Genomic DNA, 17807 nt, shown 5'->3' with positions numbered 1-17807 from the left:
GGGTGCCATTTCTTTTCATGGCAGGACCACTTTGGTTGTCATCTGTGGGACTCTTACAGCACAGCAGTATGTCGACGATATTCTATGGCCTGTTTCTTTGTCCTTCATGGCGAGCCATCCCGGGCTTGCATTTCAGCAAGATAATGCTCGCCAGCCGATGGCGATAGTTTCTACTGTTTGTCTGTGTGCTTCACAAACTCTACCTTGCCCAGCAAGATCATCAGATCTCTTCCCAATTCAGAACGTTTCGAGCATTATGGGCAGGGCTCTCCAACCAACTCACGATTTCGACGATCTAACGCGTCAGCTGGACAGAACTTGGCACGATATTGCTCAGGAAGACATCCAACAGCTCTGTCAATCAATGCCAAGCCGAATAACTGCTTGCATAAGGGCCGGAGGTGGACCACAGTGTTGTTGAGTTGATCAGTTTGTGAAACTTCCTCTTAAATAAATCATCAAATTTTTCTAAAATTGTAATAATTTGTTTGCCTGTTCGTCTATACGTGTACATCACATCTATCGATTTCCACCCCATTCGGATAATCTGTTCGTGGTGTGTCGTTTATTTGTCAAAAAAATGGTTCAAATGGATCTAAGCACTATGGGACTTAACATCTGAGGTCATGAGTCCCCTAGACTTAGAACTACTTAAGCCTAACTAACCTAAGGACATCACACACATCCATGCTCGATGCACGATTCGAACCTGCGAGCGTAGCAGCAGCGCGTTTCCGGACTGAAGCGCCTAGAACCGCTCGGCCACAGTGGCCGGCGTTTATTTGTTATAAAGTGTATTTACGCAGCTGTTTCTCTTACTGGATAAACTGGGTCTCTCTCTCTCTCTCTCTCTCTCTCTCTCTCTCTCTCTCTCTCTCTCTCTCTCTCTCACACACACACACACACACACACACACACACACACACACACAAATATATGTACAATACTTTTACAAGCACACATGTGCTAAAGTGTACACATAATACACTGAGGTGACAAGAGTCATGCGATACTTCCTAATATCGTGTCAGACCTCCTTTTATCCAGCGTAGTGCAGCAATTGGACGTGGCATGTACTCAAGTCACTGGAAGTTCCTGCAGAAATACTGAACCATGCTGCCTCTACCACTATCCATAACTGCGAAAATGATGCTGGTGCAGGATTTTGTGCACTAATTGACCTCTCCATTATGTTCCATCAATGTTCGATGGGATTCATGTTACGCACTTTGGGTGGTCAGATCATTGGCTCCAATTGTCTAGAATGTTCTGCAAACCAAATGTGAACAGTTGTGGCTTGGTCGGTTACATGGGTCCAAGCCATCCATAAAAATTGCATCGTTGTTTGGAACATGAAATCAATAAATGGCTGCAAATGGTCTCCAAGTAGCTGAATAAAACTATTTCCAGCCGATGACCAGTTCAGTTGCACCAGAGGACCAGTCCATTCCATGTAAACACAGCCCACTCCATTACAGGGCCATCATCAGCTTGCACAGTGCCTTGTTGACAACTTGGGTCCATAGCTTCATGGGGTCTGCACCACACTTGAACCATACCATCAGGTCTTACCAACTGAAATCAGGACTCATCCGAACAAGCCACGGCTTTTCAATCGTCTAGGGCGCAACTGATATGGTCACTAGCCGAGGAGAGCTACTGCAGACGATGCTGTGCTGTGAGCAAAGGCAGTCAAGTCGGCCGTCTGATGCCATAGCCCATTAACACCAAATTCCGCTGCACTGTCCTAATGGATACGTTCGTCACACGTCCCACATGGATTTCTGCTGTTATTTCATTCAGTGTTCCTTGTCCGTTAGTATTGTGAATTGGCAGGAGCCAATTCACGGGGTTTGGAGGAAGCCGAAAGGCACGCGTTCAAGCTCACGCAGGAAATGAGAACTTAGAAAAACGGACGCGGTTGCTGTAATACTTAACTTTAATCCATAATTGTAGAACATCTCTCTGGACTGTACATGCTTCAAGATAAATATCAAATGCTATGGCGCCTTGCTAGGTCGTAGCAAATGACGTAGCTTAAGGCTATGCTAACTATCGTCTCGGCAAATGAGAGCGTAGTTGTCAGTGTAGCATCGCTAGCAAAGTCGTCTGTACAACTGGGGCGAGTGCTAGTACGTCTCTCTAGACCTGCGGTGTGGTGGCGCTCGGTCTGCAATCACTGACAGTGGCGACACGCGGGTCCGACGTATACTACCGGACCGCGGCCGGTTTAAAGGCTACCACCTAGCAAGTGTGGTGTCTGGCGGTGACACCACAGTTACCACTGACAATTCTATACAAACGCCGCTGCTCTCTTTTATATATTGCAGGCCACTGGCCACTGATTTGTCCATGGTGAGAGGTAATGCCTGAAATTTGGTATTCTCGGCACACTCTTGACACTGTGGAACTTGGAGCTTTGAATTCTCCTACGATTTTTGAAATGGAATGTCCCATTCGTCTAGCTCCAACTACCATTCGGCGTTGAGTGTCTGCTAATTCCAGTCGTGCACCCATAATAACGTCGGAAACCACTTCACATGTATCACCTGAGTAAAAATGACAGCTCTGCCAATGCACTGCCCTTTTGTACCTTGTGTACACGATGCTACCACCATCTGTATATGTAGAGTCGTGGACAAAACGAGCGAGACCCCTCGCCTTTCCGTTATGCTGATCCGCACAGCTTTAAAGTCTGCTACACAGCATAACAGGCAAGGCGACGAAGTGCTGCCAACATACTATGCACAGGCGTGAAATTGAAAAACTATCCGAAATTTGTCAGACTGTTTTCAATCATGAGTAAGACTATATTAATGCTGATTAGTGTGTTAACCGCAACACCTAAATATAAGATATAAATGAAAGAAGAAACGCTGATTAGTATGAACTGTACTAATAAAAATGAATTTCAGCTTATCGAGATAACATAACTGTTTTAGTAAGACAAAGTACCCCAGATGGTTACGAATTAGCAAAATATTATGCGCATTCGGCCACGAAATGATCTGTGCCAACGTTCAGACCAGTCATACTGTATTACCGTTGCTGACCTACCATGAAAGTGTGCAAATTTAGCAATGCGTGAAGATTCATAACGAAATTCAGTTAAAAATTATTCAGTGCCATTCCTAAGTCAATTCAATTATTGACAGAAGCGGAAAAAGTAGGCCGTAACAAGTATGAAATTCTACAAGAGTTTCATATCGACATCCACAGGGCGCCGGTACAGAATAAAGATAGGAATAAAACGTATTGTGGGCGCGAGAATTTCTTAAAATTCCTTTACTGATAGTCTATCTGCCTCTATCGATATTAGAGCCGAAAACAAACCAGACCTCCCTTGCAGTAGCAAACACCTTTCACTACGCTAGCAGACAACCCAGGCAAACAGTACTCTATTATTACTCCAGACATGAATAAGCCGGTAATTTCGCAAAGAAAATGGCAAAATGATCTGCAGTTTCTGTTGCATAGAGCTTTCTGGACTCAAAAACATGAATTGTCTCCATTTATATCACCGCTTATGTGACAATCATTCGGGATGTTTATCGAAATAACAAAAATGGTTCAAATGGCTCTGAGCACTATGGGACTCAACTGCTGTGGTCATAAGTCCCCTAGAACTTAGAACTACTTAAACCTAACTAACCTAAGGACATCACACACATCCATGCCCGAGGCAGGATTCGAACCTGCGACCGTAGCGGTCGTGCGGTTCCAGACTGAAGCGCCTTTAACCGCGCGGCCACTCCGGCCGGCTCGAAATAACAAAACACTGTTATTAGCGAGTAAATTTAGTAGGATAATTCTGCACCACCCCAGGAAATAAACGGCGACGTAGCAGCCAAACGTATTCTACAATATTTCGAATTCTCCATTAGACGTGCCACAGCCAGAAAAAGTTCACTAGCCAAAGTGTTCCTTAAGGTAGCTAGCAATGGGAATGCTCGCACATTTAAAACGCTGTGGCATTAATAGTGGGATCTGAATTACCACGTGTATAGGCAAATGGATTTTATTTGCATTCCTGTAAACGTGATTTGGATCGAAAGCGTAGCTACGATTAATATGCTGATGTATCGACAGCAACTGGAACATTTCGAATAAAGAGTAGGGGAAATTATAATGCGGCCCTCATCTTGAGTAACTGTGGTAGCTATTTTCGTTGTTAGGATTTCGTCACGTAAATCGATAAAAATGGAACCCTACTAGTCTCACTTTCTTGACCGCCTATCTGTCTACCCAACCCTTAAAACCCGTTTACCTCGAGTACGGGTGGACATAATAAGCGGAAATATATCGCACTTCCTGCGGTATAAGGTCCCTTGGTGGTCTAAAAAAGTGAGCGTCTATATCAACGCAATCTAAAGATACGGCCGTTTATGTAAAGAAAATTTACGCGAAAGGTCAAAAAATGGCTCTAAGAACTATGCCACCAAACTGCTTAGGTCATCAGTCTCCTAGACCTAGAACTACTTAAACCTACCTAACCTAACACACATCCATGGCCGGGGAAGGATTCGAACTGACGGCGCAGGGAGGCGCGCGGTTCGCGATATGACGCCGTTGAGCGCACGGCTAACCCGCGCCGGCAAGCAGTTAATGTCATCTGGTGTTGCTAAAAAGTTATTCACTTCTGGTGAATTATTTTCTGCGCAGTCCATTTAAGAAAGAATAACTAAAATATATTTGATGTTACGGAAGAGGAAGGACGCCTAATTCATTTCCCCTTGTCTTTATTCATGATGTTAGATTCGTAATCTGAGCATACGTGCTATCCATAACCACACTTTAGATCCAAGTCATAGTCACAGATATGCGTATACAACACATTGGCTTACACTTGAGGTATTTTGCTTCCCACGAAGTGGTGGCAGACGATGCCGTGGCGTCTTCGAAGCGCGAGTTTCTCCAGTGCTAGCTATCTCAGCACATCAACTGAGCGAACTTGCATAGTTTGTTGATAGCTCTTCGTCGCCTTGCCTGTTATGCTGTGTAGTAGTCTTTAAAGCTGTGCGGATCAGCATACCGAAAAGGCGAGTGGTCTCGCTCGTTTTGTCCACGGCTGTACATATCGCTATCCCATGATTTTTGTCACCTCATTGTATAAACACACACACACACACACACACACACACACACACACACACGCACACACAAAACTATAACAAACAGTTCATCAAACTTTTCCCACATATACACACATCAACTATTTACAAATAAGAACACAACCACACATTCAACCACTCCATAACAATTTGTTGTCATGATGGGACAGTCCTACTATCAGTTGCAGTGCATTATGTACCTACGTACCTTATGGCCTCTTGAATGAATGATCTCCTGGTCCACCATATGTGGAGCTGCGCCTATGCCCTGGAGGAGGTAACTCTTGTAATCTTCGATTGTGAGAGCCTTTGAAGCTGCACAGTTCATACTCTTAGCCCGCCTCTGGGTGGCACCTGCATCTATACGGTATGCATACGTCTGGGATGTGAGCCCCACAAGCTCCAAAATCTGCAAACCATCCGCCTAGTCTTTCGTCAGGTCGACAACCTTTTTGTTCTGAGGTGTTATTCCAAAAGGATTATTAGCCATATATCCAGACGTATCTATTTCTTCGTGATTGTACCTAAGTACTTCATTTGAATCACACCCTTTCGCCTAATAGATGAAACTCCATGTCTCCATATAGAATAACTTGGAAGCGTCGAAGTTTGGCTTAGCAAAGTCATAGTGAATGCGGTACATATGGAGTTTGGAGAGGTCTAGAACACAAATACCGATACAGACAGGCTTCGTGATCTGCACTCAAGCCTTGGATGTCTCGACAGCGATTAGTCCTTCATTGAAGAATTTTTTTAAATTTTGTTTATTTATTTCACACGTCTAGTGCCGTAGGACCAAATTGAGGAGCAAATATCCAAGGTTATGGAGCGTGTCAGTAGATGAAATTACAATGTAAAAGTAATAACAGATAAAATAAAATGGTTGTGAACCCAAAAGAAGACAAGCTATAAGTTTAAGTATACGCAGTCAACACTATAACACAGAAATCTAATTAATTTTTCAAGGAACTCTTCGGAAGAACAGAAGGAGTGACCCAGAGGAAACTATTCAGTTTCGATTTGGAAAAGCGTGGATTACTGTTAAGATTTTCGAATTTATCAGGTCACCACCTATGTCATATTCCCCATTCCTATCAAGACAAAAAGATGGTGACTCATTTGAAATTTGCCCTGGCGACGTAATCTCTTCCACCATGAGGCCTCCCCCATCGGTAAACTAAATTACTTGTGCTATAAGTTCTAACATTCTCTATGGTTTTTCCGAAAACTGAATTTTTCATTAATTTGTAAAAATCTTTTTCAACATCACACATCGCAAGAGCTCTTTGTTCGGTGTTTAAATCACTATACTCCTTGAACCAGGGGCGTTGGTCAAAGGGGTTTCTGGAAGTGATACTAACAAGATCCATCCACAGCCTGAACCATTTCTGGAGGTTTCTTCAGTGGATAATAGAGCGTTGTTTGTTCCCCAGTCTAATAAACAGCTTCAGTTTGGAACCATTTCATGGGACTAGGCTCTCGGGACAGAGTGGCAAATCACTGTGCTCATCATGCAGGTGAGTGCAATATTCCAGCTCGACCTCTAGGACATATCCCTCACCAGCCTTCTCAGCCACATCATTTACCTTTTCCTTCAATATGTCGATTTCCCCTTTGGATGTCCATTGGAACCACCCAAATGGTAGAATTTGTTGCAGAGACTATACATAGGGGATGATAGCATTAGGGAAAAGAGAGAACTAGCACAGCTTGTTATTGCGGGTTGCATTCATTCAGGGGCAAGCATACATTCAGAGGCAAAATTGATTGATTTATGACCTTAACCCATTGTTGTGCTAATTCATTTATTACCCCTGGGGATTGATTTATAACCCTCTGGGAATGATCTGTCCTTCCAAGAAAACCCAACCCCTCCCCCTCCTCCTCCTCCTCTGCCTTTCTGGGAAATCTCCAACACTCCCCCCCTCCCCATCACAGACACAAGCACAATTTTTATATCAAATTAATTGGCTAATTAATTCAATCGATCAATTAATTACCCTCTCCCCTCCTGGGAAATCCCCAGCCCTCAACTCCCCTTCCCCACATCCCCCCCTTCCCCACCAAGAAAAAATTGTTGGAAAAATCGAGTGTCCTGTACAGAGATGTGGTGCAGAAGGTGCAAGTATTACCCTGTCGAGCAGGTACATGTGTTCATTACATAATTACATTGCTGAAGATTTGAGGTGTTTTATTGTTGGAAAAGTAATGCATGTGTACTCACCTTGACGTGCAGGGATCAACTGAGCTAGTGCACAATGTCACTAACAGATGATGTCCCACTTATATCCCTTCCCTCCCCGCCCCTCCCAAAAAAATGGTGGGAAAAAAACTCTGTCTTTGTGGGCGGGGAAGCATCTCACGACAAGAAATTCAAATCAATGGAAGCAGCGTCAGTAATATATTGATGCATATTCCTTATTTAATCAGTTTGTGGGAGACAAGGCTCTCTCACCTGGGTAGAGTTCACATCTGCACCCCACACTCCCATTTCTCATGACAGAAATGGACTAAAGTGTGGTGTAGTAGCCACTGTTTGGGGAGTACCACGTGTGTGTCTGTCGTCCGGGTGCCCCCACGGAGGTCAAAAACCGAGCAATGTCCTAATTACAGATCACAATACTAAATACCGCCGACCACAGACGGTGTGTCGGACTCATTTGATCTTGCGGCCCCAAACAGAGCATCATTCTGTTGATCGGGAAATTTCAGACTCGCTTCCTGTCTCTGTCTCTCTCAAGAGTCTACTTCCTGTTTGTGTGTGTAAACCAAGATCCCCAAACATGCAGATGGAGGTTTCCATCTCTCCTCAGAATACTGTGATCCCATTGGCTAATGCTGGGGACAAACGGAGTGCTGATGCAATTTCAGTGTCAAAGATAGAGGGATATAGTGCATTTGCACTGCCCTCCCAAATTAATTATTTAACAATTTACAGGAGTCAACTAGATTGCTTAAAATGCTCACCACCACCTCAAAATGACACTTCTTCATAATAAAAACATATTTTCAACATTTGAAAATCCCACACAAATACTGTGCAAATCAAGTAATAGAATTTCCACCACAGATAGATCGCAGTGCTAAATATATCTGAGGTATATCTGAGGTCTTGTACGCACCGACGTTTGACAGCACAAACCAGTTCCTTCACCACAGCATTCCCACTAAACATATGTGATGAAAAATTACTACCGATCACACACTCTCGAGATCACGAATAGTGCGCCATCCGACGCCAGGCTCGCGACCGCACTGCACCGCAGAGATACATTTCTGCCGCGCATGTAAATCATATCGATAGATAAGCACTAATCTCCTGATATGGGCAAGACCCACGTACCAGACGCTCAGGGCATGGAGGGAGTGGTCTCCCACCAATCAACCAATCAATTTACGTGAGGGGGAATAATTATCAAGGGCAAACACTCGCCGAGCAAGAGCCGACTAGCCAGTAGCTGGAATCTTTTCTTTGTACTTGCTGCTCGCTGGAGCCTCCTGCCCACTTGTGACGCAGGCCGTGGTCCACTGTGAGACAAGCTAGCACAGCTTGGACGTATAGTTCTACTTGCAATTACACCTGAATAAAAAGTCTCCCAGGTTTATAAAAACCATTTTACTCAATCGAAGAAAGGGATGTTGTTGACCATACTCCTCTACTTTCTGTAGCGAAACGTAGATTTCTTTTTTTTAAACGATTTAATTTCGAAGACAGAAGAAGTTGATGCATACACCCGTTTTCACATCGATAAACTATCACTGCTTTTTGTGAAAATCCTGTAACAGTATGGGATAGGTTATATTTCCTCTAAATATTCTCTCATCAGAAAAAAAATCTGTTCTAATCAGTTTAATATCTGTTACGTCCTGCATCACAGGACTAGAATATTGAAATCATTTATGGCTCATGATGGACTGCTATGATCTACCTTTCTCACAGGATGCTTCCTCACTTTTGAACTCTATTGAAGTTAATAAATGCTTCGTCAAATACAAAGTCTCTTAAGGTAATAGCACAGTGAAGTTGTAAATAATCAGGTTTATACTACACATCACTTTATAAATTCGGTAATATAGCTGATTTTATTACGAAGGTCACCTCTCCCTGTGTAGGCGGGAGATTGACATTTTATTAATCGATATTACTGCAACGAAACAACGACTGATTACCGCTGCATCTCCCAAATCATATCCATGGTATTCTAGCCCTCGCTTCCACTCCCTGGCGGCACGTTATTGATATCTAACTGATACGTTAATTAATTACATTGATCGTGAGAGTCATTTTGCACGGCGAGCATTTTCCAGCAGTCGGCTTACATTCGTCAGGTAGCTCAAATGAAAATCCCTGGAGGGAAGTCGCTGTTCTTTTCCAGGAACACTATTGGGAACTGACATTTGAAGTTGAGCCCAGAAAGATTCTACTGGCACCAACACACATTTAGCATAAGGATCACGGGGATAAGATACGAGAAATTAGCGCTCATAAGGAGACATATAATCACTCTTTTTCCCTCGCTCTCTTTGCGAGTAGAATAGGATAGGGAATGACTAGTAGTGGTGCAGGGTACCCTCCACCACACGCCGTATGATGGCTTGCAAAGTAAGCACATAGATGTAACTTTAGCCTACGTATTAAGGTGTCACTCAAGCCAATTATAGGCACACAAAATCACGGAAGGATGTTGTCTCTTATTTATCGAGAAAACAAAAGATTGATCTTCTGGTGCTGATTGTCTCTCGGTAAAAATGTTCATATTAGCTCCTAACTTTCTCAATGCAGTCACTTCGCGAGATGAATGTGGGAGGTTGTAATATGTTTGCCCACAACACTTAGGAGAAGTGCTATAGATCTGACCTGTCAACCCTCCTTTCGTCATAATATCACTTACCTGCCGTATTGTCATGAATCTTCTAGACTTCGATCAATATATAGCATTTCAATCCACATAATTTTCACGAGTAAGACGTGTCTCCCACTAAGTCACTGACCCCTGCTAATTCTCTCGAAATCCATCAAGTTCCATCAGCATTGCTCCATTAGTTACAATTGTGTCTATTCCTCCACCCATGACTGTCTAGGTAGAGGACTATGACATCGAGAAAAATAGGACACTAACGTACAGGAGGAAATTCACAACCATACAGAATGTACGTGTACTGCACAAAAAAATTTAGAAGCATTACACCTATAATTCATTCATATCGAATGATGGTTTATAAATATCACCCTCTACATGTCCTGATCTTGGTTTTTATATTCCTATGATTAACATGTTAGAAATATGACAGTGTAATGGTGCCAGAGGGTTCGCCGACTGCTTAGTCTCTCTCTCTCTCTCTCTCTCTCTCTCTCTCTCTCTCTCGCTCTCGCTCTCTTTCTTTCTCTCTCCCTCTCTCTTCTTGCTATTTTTGTTAACTCCCAATGGAGTAAAACTATGAACTTTAAAAACTTCGCTAACGTCATCTGTTAGAGAAGATTCTCCCGAGTCTTTCTCTTCCAAGATATCGAAAACAAATACCGTCTGCGTATTGACTTGGAGCATATTAAGCATACATGTATTGGTCCACTGGGGCAGGTGACGAGCGATCGAAGTCGCTTGCACAGGCCAATAAAATGTTCGTCGCCCGTACTGAAGGAGGACCACATCCCAAAGACCATCAATCGCGAGAAGAGGGTTCTTGTATTGCTGTTTCATAAGCTGTTTGATACATTGTTTCTTGTTGTAACGCATCAAAGCAGTGTACGACTACTGCTGTGTACACAGCCATACATTTTGTTTTTCTACCATGACTTCGAGGTCTGTGTCAGGTACTAAACTTTCTGCTGTATGTCTATGGAGGCAATAGTGATACATGCAAGTTGTCTGCTGTCTTTGATGCTTTCCTGGAAAAGAGAACCATCTGCCACTAAACTGACATGAATCTGCGTTAAAGGATGATAGAAAGTAGTTGTAGTAATCGATTGAGAGGGGTTGTCATTAGGTATGATTTAACGGTAGACTGATATTGCACTCTAGAGGGCGGGAGATGTTGCGGCAAGTCATTTGTCACACATTTAACCATTCTCTTTCCTTCTTCTCCTAGAGTGAATCGGTTGTGTGGTGTAACCTTTTTTCGACTCGTATTCAACTGTGTGTTCTTTGTGTGACTTAGAGCGCTATCTACCTGGACTCGTTAACAGCAGACCTATCCATACCACAGTCAGCAGACGACTTCCCACAAATGTATGATAAATCACGTCTACGAAACCAATGGAACATTTATTTCGGCACCCTCCTCTGGAAGAACGAAGTTCTATGCGAGGTACTCCATTCCCCTGCTACATCTTGGAAATAAATCGAGTGTTCAGTTTCCTAACTGCAGTGATCCTATGTTAGTGAAAGGGGTTTGTGAGGTACTGCAATCCCTGTGTACACATTTTCTTGCCAGACGTCTTGTGTGGAAGAGACTGTGTTCTGCTCATGGAGTTACAGCATCAGGGTATATTATTTCACATGTGAAACACTGCTGCTATGCGTTTGTCCATTTCGTCATAAGATGTCGTTCTTTCATGCACTTTCCGTTTCTGACGATCATTTTAGAGGACTGATGCGAAGATAGCACAATGCCCAAACCATAATCAGATATGAACAGTGGATACTACATACTTCTGGAAAGCTATAAGGCTATTCAGCTATGCATGGATCACAAGGAATCTACGTTTCTTTTTCCTTTGGTGTAGAAGGTATTAGTTTCATCATCTTACAGTTTCTGACCATAGTGAGTGAGACAAGAAACTTGAAGAGTGAATGTACATAGTGCGTTGCAAATATATTTCCTGTGTTGGAGTATTAATAGTATTCCATTCCATGTGACTAATATATTGGAAACCAAGCTGTTTTAACATTATAGCATGCTTAAGTACAGAACCAAGTGGCCTTTCGTCTGTTATACACTGAAGAGCCAAAGAAGCTCGTATACCAGCCCAATATTGTGTAGAGCCCCCGCGAGCACGCAGAAATGCCGCAACACGATGTGGCATGGACTCAACTAATGTCTCAAGTAGTGCTGAAGGGAAATGACACCGTGAATCCTGCAGGGCTGTCCATAAATCCGAAAGAGTGCAAGGTGGTGGAGGTCTCTTCTGAACAGCACATAGCAAGGCATCCCAGATATGCTCAATAATGTTCATGTCTGGAGAGTTTGGTGACCAGCGGAAATGTTTAAACTTAGAAGAGTGTTCCTGGAGCCACTTTGCAGCAATTCCGAACGTGTAGGTTGTCGCATTGTCCTGCAGGAATTGGCCAATCCGTCGGAATGCACAATGGACATGAATGGATGCAAGTGATCAGACAGGATGTTGCGTACCGGTACGTATCACCTGTCACAGCCATATCTAGACGTATCTGGTTTCCATATTACTCCAAATGCATACAGCCCACACCATTACAGAGCCTCCACCAGCTTCAACAGTCCTCTGCTGACATGCAGCGTCCATGGTTTCATGAGGTTGTTTCCATACCCGTACTCGATACAATTTGAAACGAGACTCGTTCGACCAGGCAACATCTTTCCAGCCATCAACAGTCCAATGTTGGTGCTAACAGGCCCAGGCAAGGTGTAAAGCTTTGTGTTATCCAGTCGTGAAGGCTACACGAGCGAGCCTTCGGCTTCGAAAGCCCATATCGATGATATTGCATTGAGTGGTTTGAACGCTGACACTTGTTGATTGACCAGCATTGAAATCTGCAGCAATTTGCTGAAGGGTTGCACCTCTGTCACGCTGACTCATTCTTTTCAGTCGTCGTTGGTTCCGTTCTTGCAGGATCTTCTTCCGGTCGCAGCAGTGTCAGAGATTTGTTGTTTTACCGGATTCATGATATTCACGGTACACTCATGAAACGGTCGTACGGGAAAATACCCACTTCATCGCTATCTCTGAGATCCTGTGTCCCATCGCTCCTGCGCCGATTATAAAACCATGTTCAAACTCATTTAAATCTTAATAACGTGCAATTGTAGCAGCGATCTAACAACTTTGCTAGACACTTGTTATCTTATATAGACTTTGTCGACCGCAACGCCGTATTCTGCCTGTTAATACATCTTTGTATTTGAATACGCATGCCTATATCAGTTTCTTTGGCGTTTCATTGTATCTCCACAATACTCTAGATGTATCAGGCTCGTATCTACTATACACCAATAAGGAGTGCAAAACTCCTCAGCATGCAAGCATCTAGAGAGATAGTGTGTAAGTGGACAGGTAACGTGAGTAAGACTCATGCGGAACAGTTTTCACAGAATGGCAGTCACAGTATTGGGATGAGAATACCGGACTATATAACTACCGTCGCTCAGTACAAGACTGGAACATCTGTTATACTCTTAGCGAAAGCAAAATATGGAAATGTAGTGATTACATCGAACACAGCTCGTTTTGTTCCTTCATGAGACATCAAATGTACTGGTATTGTACCCTCCTACTTCTGGTCAGTTACAAATTGAATCCGAGATAATGGTGCAGGAAGAGTTACTAGATGCCTAGAGAGAGAGGCTATCTACAGTTCTGCTCAGAGTCCTTAGGCGATAGGTTCAATGATAGGGTAGCTCATTTCGAACCAGAGGGCAGAGTGCTAGATATTTGAATCTCCAACTGTATCCTATGAATGTGAGAATACTTCGTGACTCCCTTCCACATACGGGGACAGGCAAACGGTAATAAAATCTTATCGAATTTCAAAAAGTGTTTGACTAAGGGCCAAAGTTTTTTCACCTCCTGTCGGCTGATGGCTATTTCCTACATTAAGAAACAGTATTTGTGCCATGTGATGTAGGCAGTGTAACAGCGTTCGTAATATGTCCACATCTTTATGACACTCGCAAAGGAATGGAGGGGGCGAATTAGCAATGATACAGAAACTGAGAACCGTACTGATATGGCATTAGTTGATAGAATCACACGATCGAAACGAAGAAACGTTTTGTTGACGTGACAAATCGTTGAGAGTGGTGGTTTGGACGTCGAGTAATTGAGTAAAATGCACTGAAATTCCGGAAAACCTGGTAAAATTAAGAAATTGGAAAATACGTAAAGTTGATGAAAATACGACAAAAATGTGGAGGGATGAGAGTACTTACATGCTCTCCTGGGTGTATGAAAATCATTCCATTCCTCCACTAGTGGGATTGACTACTGATGGTGGATACTATACATTCTCGAAGGTTTAAGTCCTGCAAAATACCCCCTTTGTTCCACATACGGTTATGCATTGTAGGTCATAAAAATGAAAGATGCAGTGTCCAAAGATGTGGGCATCAGGATGACTACCACCTAGGGCACCGAACAGCGATCACATTCCTGGGTTCAGTATACACCACCAATATGAGCAGTCAGTGCTCTGGGTCTCTTCAAAAATAGAACACCAAGACGTCTGCTACCCCTTCACTGTGGAAGAAGAGATTAAATGTAGAGGTCACCACCTTCAGTCAGCTGTTTGGAAGCACTCCACAATGCCGCAAACGATTCTAGTTTACATACATTGAGATGTCTTCCACATTTTTGTCAACAACAAACACCGCCTCAGCCATTTATTTCAACCATCCTGCATGTTGTGGCAGGAGTATAGTTCACACCACATGATGTCCAGCCTTCTGTGAGAGCTGAGGATCAAAACGTGTTAATGTTGGTTTAGTACCTGACGCAGACCTCGAAGTCATGGTAGAAAAACAAAATGTATGGCTGTGTACACAGCTGTCGTCATACACTGCTTCGATGTCTTACAGCAAAAAACCATGTATCAAACTGCTTATGAAGCAGCAACACAAGAACCCTCTCCTTGTGACGAATAGTCTGTGTGATATGATCCTCCTGCAGTATGGATGACAAAACTTTTCACTGGATTGTGCAAGCGACTTCTATCACTGGTCACATGCTCCCATGGGCCAGTACATGTATATTTAATATGCCTTATGTCAACACGCAGGCGGTATCTGTTTTCGATATCTCAGAAGAGAGAGACTCGGTAATATCTTCTCTATCAACTGACGTTAGCCAAGTCTTTATAGTTCGTAGTTTTATTCTATCGGCTGTTACAAAAATAACGAGGGGAGAGAGAGAGAGAGAGAGAGAGAGAGAGAGAGAGAGAGAGAGAGAGGATACTTAAAAACTTTCATTCGATATCGACGAAGTAGAGGTGTCATACTTCTGAATTTCTTTGTGCAGTCCATGTGTACTCGGTATGGTTATGAATTTCCTCATGTACGTTAGTGTCCTAGGTTTCTCGATGTGATAGCCCTCTACCTAGTCATTGATGGGTGGAGGACTAGAAATCCTTCTAACTAATGCAACAGTGCTGTCTGAACGTGATGGATTTCGAGAGAATTACCAGGGGTTTGTAACTCAGCTGTGGACACGTCTTACTCGTGAACATTACTTCGATTGAAATGCTATACATCTATCTAAATTTGGAAGATTCCTGAGAATACGGCAGGTAAGTGATATTATGATGCAAGGAGGATTGGCAAGTCAGCTCGATAGCGCTTGTCCTAAGTGTTGTGGACAAACATATTACAACCTCCCACATTCATCTCGCGAAGTGACTGCAGTGAGAAAGGTGGGAGCTAATATGAACATTTTTACCGAGAGACAATCAGCACTAGAAGCTCAATCTTTCGTTATCTCGATAAATAAGAGACAACATCCTTCCGTGATTTTGTGTGCCTATAATTGGCTTGAGTGACACCTTAATACGTAGGCTAAAGTTACATCTATGTGCTTACTTTGCAAGCCATCATACGGCGTGTGGTGGAGGGTACCCTGCACCACTACTAGTCATTCCCTATCCTATTCTACTCGCAAAGAGAGCGAGGGAAAAAGAGTGATTATATGTCTCCTTATGAGTGCTAATTTCTCGTATCTTATCCCCGTGAGCCTTATACTAAATTGTGTTGGTGTCAGTAGAATCTTTCTAAGCTCAGCTTCATGTCAGTTCCCAATAGTGTTCTTGGAAAAGAACATCGTCTTCCCTCCAGGGATTCTCATTTGAGCTACCTGACGAATGTAAGCCGACTGCTGGAAAAAATGCTCGCCATGCATAGTGACACTCACGATCATTTTAATTAATTAACGTATCAGTTAGATATCAATAACGTCCCGCCAGGGAGTGGAAGCGAGGGCTAGAATACCATGGATATGATTTGGGAATTGCAGTGGTAATCAGGCGTTGTTTCGTTGCAGTAATATCGATTAATAAAATGTCAATCTCCCGCCTACACAGGGAGAGGTGACCTTCGTAATAAAATCAGCTATATTACCGAATTTATAAAGTGATGTGTAGTATAAACCTGATATTTACAACTTCTCTGTGCTGTTACCTTAAGAGACTTTGTATATGACGAAGCATTTACTAACTTCAATAGAGTTCAAAAGTGAGAAAGCATCCTGTGAGAAAGGTAGATCATAGCAGTCCATCATGAGCCAAAAATGATTTCAATATTCTAGTCCTGTGATGCAGGACGTAACAGATATTAAACTGATTAGAACAGATTTTTTTCCTGATGAGAGAATACTTAGAGGAAATATAACCTATCCCATACTGTTACAGGATTTTCACAACAAGTAGTGATAGTTTATCGATATGAAAACAGGCGTATGCACCAATTTCATCTGTCTTCGAAAATAACTCGTTTAAAAAAAAGAAATCTACGTTTCGCTACAGAAAGTAGAGGTGTATGGTCAACAACATCCCTTTCTTCGATTGAGTAAAATGGTTTGCTTAAATCTGGGAGAGATTTTATTCAGGTGTAATTGCAAGTAGAACTATATGCCCAAGCTGTGCCAGCTTGTGTCACAGTGAACCATGACCTGCGTCACAAGTGGGCAGGAGACTTTAGTCGACCGGAAGTTACGGATTTACTTAGCCTCCAACGAGCAGCAAGTACAAAGAAAAGATTCCAGTTACTGGCTAGGCGGCTCTTGCTCGTGGCGGCAGCCATCACAGTGCCCACCGGATAGCTAAATAGTGAACTAGTCAGTATTCTGGTAGAGCCGCAACAGAAGCGGACGTATTTGTTGCACGAGGAGATTCAATATGGCGAGTGTTTGCCCTGGACAATTATCCCCCTCATTGATTGAGTGATGGCTTAGGAGGCCACAGTGATACTCCCTCTTGATCTGAGCGTCTCGTATGGGAAGCGTGCAGATGTTGGCAGGTTGATGTTTAACTGTCAGTGTGGTCAACGTGCGAGGTACAGCTGTTTCCCTACGTGTGATGCTGTCGCAAGCCTGGTGGCGGATGACATGCTCTATGCGATAGCGATTGTGTGTGATTGGTAGGATGTGTTTAGTGGAAACACTATGGTGGATGAGTATGGTTTTGTTGTCGAACGTCAGTGCATACAAGATCTCAGATATATTTAGCTCTATGATCTGTTAGTGACGGAAATTTAATTACCTGATGTACCACAGTGTTTGTGTCTGATTCTAAAACGTTGAAAATACGTTTTTATTATGAAGAAGTATCATTGTAAGGCGGTGGTGACTGTTTTAAGTGATATATTTGACTCTTGTAAATCTTTAAATAATTAACTTGGTAATAGAGTGCAAATGGATTATTTCTCTCTGTTTTCTATATTGAAATTGCGTCAGCTCTCCGTTTGACCCCAGCATCTCCAAATGGGATCACAGCATTCTGAGGAGAGATGGAAACCACC

The 17807-nt window shown here is 43.0% G+C and overlaps 1 non-coding gene across 1 annotated transcript; it reads right to left on the bottom strand.

Annotated features, from left to right (window-relative positions):
* Nucleotides 1-16491: 16491 nt before the first annotated feature.
* LOC124557456 lies at nucleotides 16492-16675 on the bottom strand. Its single transcript, XR_006968720.1, has one exon. It is a non-coding gene; the product is annotated as a U2 spliceosomal RNA (small nuclear RNA).
* Nucleotides 16676-17807: the final 1132 nt, after the last annotated feature.

The sequence above is a fragment of the Schistocerca americana genome, chromosome X (assembly GCF_021461395.2).
Source record: "Schistocerca americana isolate TAMUIC-IGC-003095 chromosome X, iqSchAmer2.1, whole genome shotgun sequence".
NCBI classification, from domain to species: domain Eukaryota; kingdom Metazoa; phylum Arthropoda; class Insecta; order Orthoptera; family Acrididae; genus Schistocerca; species Schistocerca americana.
Note: the sequence above shows the minus strand (reverse complement) of the source record. Positions and strands in the feature narration are given on the sequence as shown.